This window comes from Camelus dromedarius, chromosome 1, assembly GCF_036321535.1.
Source record: "Camelus dromedarius isolate mCamDro1 chromosome 1, mCamDro1.pat, whole genome shotgun sequence".
NCBI lineage: Eukaryota > Metazoa > Chordata > Mammalia > Artiodactyla > Camelidae > Camelus > Camelus dromedarius.
In genome coordinates, this window is record NC_087436.1 from 11,456,972 (window position 1) to 11,465,066 (window position 8,095).

Below are 8,095 nucleotides of genomic sequence, written 5' to 3' on the forward strand. Positions count from 1 at the left end.
GTTCTAGTCCCAGCGGGGGAAGTGCACTCCTGGCTACACGAACAGGGGAAAGAGAACACTTCTTGAAAAAAGTGGCAGAGGGAATGGGGGCTGGGGGGAGAGGGAAATCCTCCTATGACTTTTTTCTCTTCTGCCACGTTGTCCTAAGGGCAGGCGCACATAGGAGAAGGGAGTCAGAGTGTCAGGAAGCAGGCAGGAGCTGGAGAAGGGAATTCCCTACCTCTGTGGATAGATCTAGGCCCGCCCCTCACTGCTTTGAGAAATGAACTGCAATGTAACTGCCTATGAAGTCCCAGACAGCTCCAAACATTTTCAAAAATTCTTTTTTTTTAAACCCTTAAAAATCAACAAGAAAGCAAACAACCAAATAAAAAATGGACAAATGACTAGAACAGGCATTTCATCAAAGAAACAGATGGCAAAGAGGCCCACAAAAGATGCTCAATATCCTACCCATCAGTGAAATGCAAATTAAAATCAAAGACTGTACTACACACCTATTAGAAGAGCTACAATGTTTAAACAGTGACAATGTCAAGTGCTGGTAAGTAGGCAGAGAAACTGGAACTCAAGTTGCTGGTAGGAATGCCAAATGGTCCAGTTACTTTGGAAAATAGTTTGGCAGGTTTTTTTTTTTTTTTTCCTTTCTTTAAATTTTTTCTCTTTAGGTTTTTGGGGTTTTGTGGGTTTTTTCTAGCAGTTTCTTTTAAAGTTAGACCATATGCCTCAGCAGTCCCACTCCTAGGTATTTACCCAAATGGAATGAAAGCTTCACTTGAGGGAAGTTCACATCAAAACTTTTATACAAATATTTACAGTAGGTTTACCCATAATAGCCTCAAGCTGGAAGCAACCCAAAGGTCCCTCAACTGGGAGCTGAATAAATAAACTGTGGTACATTCCTGGAATATTATTCAGTAATGAAGAGGAATGGGCCATTGGCATTCAGAACATGGATGGATTGCAAATGTGTTATGCTAAGCAAAAGAAGACAGACTCAAAAGGCACGTGCTGCATGAATCCATTTATATGACATTCTGGAAAAGACAAAAATATAGAGATGGGAACAGATCCCTCCCTGTCAACAGATAAGAGTGGAGGTAGGCTCTGACTATCAAGGGATGCAGAACTACAGTATTCTGGAGGAAAGGGCTGATGACACCGTTCCTTATCTTGACTATTGTAATGGTTTCCCATAGCTGCTGTAACAAATTACAAAAAAATTTGTGGCTTAAGACAACACGAATTTACCATCTGACAGTTTGGAGGTCAACGGCCCTGAAATCAAGGTGCTGGCCAGGCTGTGTCTCTTCTGGGGGCTCCAGGAAAGAAATGAATTATTTCCTTCTTGCCTTTTCCAGCTTCCAGAGGCTGCCCGCATTTGATGGCTCACAGCCCTGTCTCCATCTTCAAGTCTGCACTGTAGCATCTTCAAACCTCTCGCATCTTCATGGGCTGACCCTCCTGCCTTTCTCTTTTCCTTATAAGGACCCTTGTGATCACATTGAGCCCACTGGCACCCCCAGCTGTCAGGACACAATTTAATCACACCTGCAAAGTCCTGTTTGCCATGTGAGGTAGGTTCTTGGGATAAAGACATGAAAACCTTTGGGAGAGGGGGCAGATTATCTTGCTACCACAGCCCATCCTCTGGTCCCAAAGATTCACATCTGTCGCACATGCCAGTTACATTCACCTCATCTCAACCTCCCCAGAGTCTCAACCTCCTACTGCTGTGGTGTTGGTTATACGACTTTACCTGCACATTCTCCAAAAGTCGTACACCAACAGTGAATTTTAGTGAATTTAAATGTTAAAATTGGGCTTTTAAGACGGCCTGCCCTCTCTCTATGGAGTGTGTGATCCCCCCTGAATAAACCTACTTTCACTTTTAAAAAATTAAAAATTATTTTTAAAAACTGGTTGTCGAAAGAGAGGAAACAGCCAAGGAGACAGAATTCACCAGGAAGGTGGAAAGAAACCCCAAGATTGTGGTGAGTGAGCCGGAAGCCAGGTAAAGAAAATAGCTCAAGGAGGGCATGGTAAAATCAAGCTGTTGACATCCAGGACCAGGAGAGGTGAGAACTGGCTCAGACACCTGGAGGCCTCCCCCAGCCTTGGCAGCAGCAGTCTCTGGGGAGAAGTGGAGGCAAAAGCTGCACAGAAATGTGAGGTCAAGAGAGAATCAGAGGAGAGGAACCAGAAGTTGACACAGACCCGAGTGCTGTCAGTGGCCATCCCTAAAATATTTGTTATTGGCCCCCCAGGAGGTGACACACCATGTCTTCTGCTGAGAAACCTTGCTTTGAAAACCTGAGCTGATCCTCTCAATGCCTGGAGACAGAACTGACTTGCATGCTGGCTCCGGGCCTTAATCTCAGGACTTGCACCAGCCTGGAGCCCATCCGTCAGACCACACCCTGGAATGTTCTTCCACCTGCTTTACAATCTCTACACTTAAAAAATGTGGTTCCTCTCCTATTCTTTGGTCATTGTGAGTTTCTGCCTTAAATTTTTCTTTACTATCTTTCTAGGGGTTTAAGGAAGAAACGATAGTAAGTTTGTATATTCAATCCACCCACTGTCTTATTTTTTTTCTTGTGAGCACCAGGTTTACTTTGTGTGTATGGCATGTGTTACTACTTAAAAGGTGGTTTATGAAGTGTACTGGGTTGTAACTTAACATTTTAAAATTTAATATATGCTGAACATTTCTTTATTAATTAGAGAGTAAAAGTCACTGGAAAAATTTTTTAACTAATACAGAAATAGAAGAAAAGGCCCCAAATCCCTTAATTTTATTTTCTCCTTGTTCAGCCCCCACCTTTCAGTCTTCCATTCGAGTCACATACCCCTTCCAGTGAGAGCTACGGGTTTGTTTTACATCCTTCTGGACTCCCTTCTATCTATTTACACACACACACACACACACACACACACACACCATTTTTAACCTAAGTGGGATGTCACAACTTCACGTTGGGGGATATAGATACAGAGATGCAGATGCCAAGGTCATTTTTCAAAATGCTGCAGGGTTTCATGCCATGAATCTATCAGAACTTCTTTAAGGATTCACCTAGGAATCTTTTTCAGCTGCCTAATATTGAAAAATAATGAGTAAATCTTCACTTATGTAACCCTTCACACATGAATACTTTTGCAGGAAAGATGGTTGGAGTGAAAATTATTTGGTCAAATTACCACTACAAGTGCTATTCCAGTTACGAGCCCCTTATCACCACATCCGCACGCCCATTTCTGCAGACTCCTGCCCAAAGTGGACATAACCAATCTCTACATTCTCGCTACTCCGCTTCCCCAAAATGCCCTGTTTGACTTGTGTCTACCTCCCTGATAGGTAAGAGAGTGGAGCATCTTTTTAGTTGCAGACAGACCTTGCTTTATTGTTCTTCAAAGATACTGTGGTTTTTGTTTTTGTTTTTTAATAACAAATTGAAGGTTTGTGGCAACCCTGCCTTGAGCAACTCATTGTTGCCATTTTTCCAACAGTATTTGCACACTTCGTGTCTGTGTGTCACATTTTGGTAATTCTCACAATGTTACTGTTGCTAAAAGTTACAACTCACTGAGGGCTTAGCATTTTCTAGTAATGAGGTTTTTTTCGTTGTTTTTTTTTAAGACAGCCCAGTCTTTAGGCAGGTAGGTTTTATTTATTTATTGGTAACTTTATTTTTTTTCAGTTGGAGGTACTGGGAATTGAACCCAGGACCTTGTGCGTGCTAAGCACTGGCTCTACCACTGGGCTATACCCCGACCCTCCTAAAGTACTTCTTAATTAAGGTATGTACCTTGTTTCCTTCGACACAATGCTATCGCACATTTAACAGTCTATAGTAACAAACTTTTACACACACTGGGAAATCCCAAAATTCAAGTGACTCACTTTACTGTGATAGTCATTTTACTGCGGTGTCTGGAATGGAAACTGCAACATCTCTGAGGTGTGCCTGTAGTTTTAAGCACTGTTTTGTCTATGAGCTGCATCTTTTTGTTTGCTTATTTTTCTTTGCTTTGCTTTTTAAAATCTGAAATTTAATATTTGAATAGGTATAAAAAACAATTTTCAAAATTCAAAAGGTAGAAAGGGACAGATAATGACATCCCCTTCCACTCATTTCTCAGCTACCTAGTTCCCCTTCTCGGAGGCAACCAGAGATACTAGTTTTTATAGGTTTAGAGACTGTCAGTGCATACATAAGGAAACGCATTTATATGGAAAATGTACACATATCTTCTTTTTACACAGATGGTAGCATACTATCTAGTCTGTACTGTGTTTTTTCTCAAAAACATACGGAGATTATTTCTTCTCAGTAAGTAGATGACTTCCTCGTTCTTTTTGATGGTGTTATGTAGCCAGTCTTCTCCTGATGGACATTTCATTTGTGTTCTAATTTTGGTTACAACAAATAATCATGCAATTAATGCTTTCACCATAGGTGGAAGCATGTCCCTAGGATAAATTCCTGGAAGTGGTATTGCTGAATAAAGGTCATAAGCATTTGCCGTTTTGGCAGATATTTCTGAATCTGCCTTCCGCAGTTCACGCGTCCCAGTGGGCTGGTCGCCCTCACCCTCGTTCACAAGGCAGTCACACGTTCACACGTCTGGTTTGCTATCTCACGCAGGTCAGTTCGAATTCTCCTTAGGACCGAGATTTATCATCTTTTAAAAGGCTTATGAAGCATTTGTGTTTCCTTTTCTGTGAACTCTGTTCATATTTTGGTGGTAGTTGTTCTTTTTATATTAGAAAATTCTGCCCTTCGTCTGTGCAAGGGAACCCCCCTACCCCCCGCCGTGTGTCTTCTCTCACACATCAAACAAATTCTGCGACATCAGCCAGCTGGGTGTCTCCCCAAACCACGTACCTGGAGATCATGGCCCCTCCCACAGGTTTAGGGGCTCAGTCCCACGAGGCTGTCCCTGCCCCTCCACGCCCCTCCATGCTGAGGAGCCAATCACAAGCCCAGGTTGTCATTCGTGCTTCCCACAAGCCTCTCCTTAGCTTCCTTTAATTTCCTAGAGCAGCTCACAGAGCTCAGGAAAACATTTGACTTACTAAATTACCAGTTTATTCTGAAAGGCTGTAACTCAGAAACAGCTGGATGGGAGCGATGCATGAGGCAAGGCATATGAGAAGGGGCAAGGCTTCCACACCCCTCTGAGCACTGGTACCCTCTCCTCGTCTCCACGTGCTCACAAGAACATCCAGGCCCCATCCTTTTGAGGTTTTACGGAGACTTTGTTACATAGGCAGGAAAGGTTAAATCATTGGCCATTGGTGACTGGTTTGACCTTCAGCCCCTCTCCCCTCCCCTCTCCCCTCCCTAGAAGTTGGTAGAAAGGAATTTGGTCAGTTTCCCAGGCAACCAGCCCCAATCCTTAGGTCCTTTCCAAAAGGCACCTATGAACATAAGCTCAGCTGTGGTTGAAAGGGGATTGTTACCTTTTCACTTCTATTTATTTGAGAATTGATGACCGGAAGGGTAGAGCTCAGTGGTAGAGCGTGTGCTTAGCATGCATGAGATCCTGGGTTCAACCCCCAGTACCTCGCTGGAAAAAAAAATTGATAGCAAAAGACCAAGTATTGTAACAAAAGACGCTGTCATTGCTCTTATCACATAGGAAGTTTCAAGGGCTTTAGGAGATCTGTGCTAAATCTATATTTCTTATTATAAATCACACTCTCAGCCTATGACTTAAATTGTGAATGTTTTTTTACAGTTTCTTACTTGTCCTATAACTTTTGTCTTGTTCATCTTGGAGTAGTTTTTCCCAAGGGGAAGTTTTAACTTTTATGTAGTTAAATGTATCAGGCTTTTCACCTATGGCTTCTATGCCAACCTTAAAAACACTCAAGAGTTCCTGCCTCTGAAATGATTTTAAAAACCTATCCCACTGTTTATTTCTAATACTTTAAAAGTTTCATTTTAAACCATGAAATCTTTGAATCAGCTAGATTTAGACGATATGCATAGTAAGATGGAGATAATAACCCAAGTGTTTTTCCTTGGTGCTCTACCCACTTGTCTTAATACCACTTACTGACAGAGCTAACTTTTCTGTGAGATTTTAAGTGTCACCTTTATATACTAAGCTCCCATATGTATTTTGGTCTATTTCTTCATTTCCTACTTCATTTTGTTGATCTGATTATCCCTGGACAGTATCTCTGTGTAATTATTTCCATTACTCTAATAACAGAACATTGTAACGTTATTGTGCCCAGTCTCTTACATATAGCTTTAGTCCTCTTGTAGACAGACACATTCACTGAGGGAGAACGCCGCGTGATGGCGTCAAGCCACTTTCTGAGCATGTCATGCCTTTTCGAGGCTTCTTTTGTATCTTTCAGCAGTGTTCCCAAGTTTTCTTTAAAAAGATCTGGGTATTTAATCGTTTTTGTTGTTACTATAGATGAGACTTTTTCTCTTTTTTGTGTTTTTTTTTTTGTTATTTTTAAAATTTTTTGCTTTTTAAAATTCTGTCTTTTACTTTTGTTTGTTTTTGTATTCTTTCTTTTCTTTTCTTTTCATTTTCTTTTCTTTTCATTTTCTTTTCTTTTCTTTTTTTTGGATGAGGGCTTTTCTTGAATTGTATCTTCTAACTGGTAGTTCCTTGTATAAAGCAACAGATTTTTACATATTAACTTTGCACCCAGCCACGTTACTAAATTCTCTAATTTCTGTATTTGTTTGTTTGTTTGGTCTTTTTGGTAGGGGTGGGAAATTAGGTTTATTTATTTATTTAAATTTAATGGAAGTACAGGGGATTGGACCTAGGACCTTGTGCATGCTAAGCATGCGCTCTACTACTGAGCTCTACCTCCCTCCTCACTGTATTTTTTTTTTAATAATAGTCTTTCCAATAGGTCCTTTGGAGTTTTCTGGGTATTCAAACATATTATCTGCAAATAATGGTAATTCTATCATTATGTTTTTACTCTATAAAGATTCATATTCTTTTTTTTATAATATCATTTTTAATTGAAGTATAGTTGATGTACAATATTATATGTTACAGGTATACAATAGAGTGGTTCACAATTTTTAAAGGTTATACTCCATTTATAGTTAATATAAAATATTGGCTGTGTTCCCCATGTTGTACAGCACAGCCTTGTAGCTGATTTTATACCTGATAGTTTGTACCTCTTAATTCTCCACCTCATTACCCCTCCTTCTTCCCTCTCCCCACTGGTAACCACTAGTTCCTTCTCTCCATCTGTGAGTCTGTTTCTTTTCTGTTATATTCACAAGTTTGTTGTATTTTTTTGATTCCATGTGTAAGTGGTATCTTATAATATTTGTCTTTCTCTGCCTGGCTTATTTCACTTAGCATAATGCCCTCCAAGTCCCTCCATGATGGACACCAGAGACTAACACAACGTTTTGAATCAACTGTACTTTAATTAAAAAGCAAACAAACAAAAAACCAACCCATTTAAAACATGAGCAGGACTAAACAGACATTTTCCTAAAAGAGGAGATGCAGATGGCCAACAGGAACATGAAAAGTTGCTCAACATCACTAATATCAAGGAAATGCAAATCTCACACCTGTCAGAATGACCATCAATAAAAAGAACACAAATAACAAATGTTGGCAAGGAGAAAAGGGAACCCTGGTACACTGTTGGTGGGAATGTAAAATGGTGCAGCCACTATGGAAAACAATATGGGGGGTTCTCAAAAATCTAAAAATAGAACCATCATATGGCCCAGCAGTTCCACTCCTGGGCATATATCTGAGCAAAAAAAAAAGTTAATTCAAAAAGATACATACACCCTGCTATTAACAGCAACATCATTTGTAATTGTCAAGATATGGAAGCATCTTAAGTGCACATCAATAGATGAGTGGATAAAGAAGATGTAGCACATATATGCAATGGAATACAACTCACCCATAATAAAGAAGGATATTTTGCCATTTGCAGCCCTTCATTCACTTTTTTTTTTTTTTTGCACTTCAACAATCAGAATTTTATAACTGGCATAAACATTTCCATTGCATCAAAAACAACAAAATACCTGGAAATAAACTTAACCAAGGAGGTCACCTATACTCT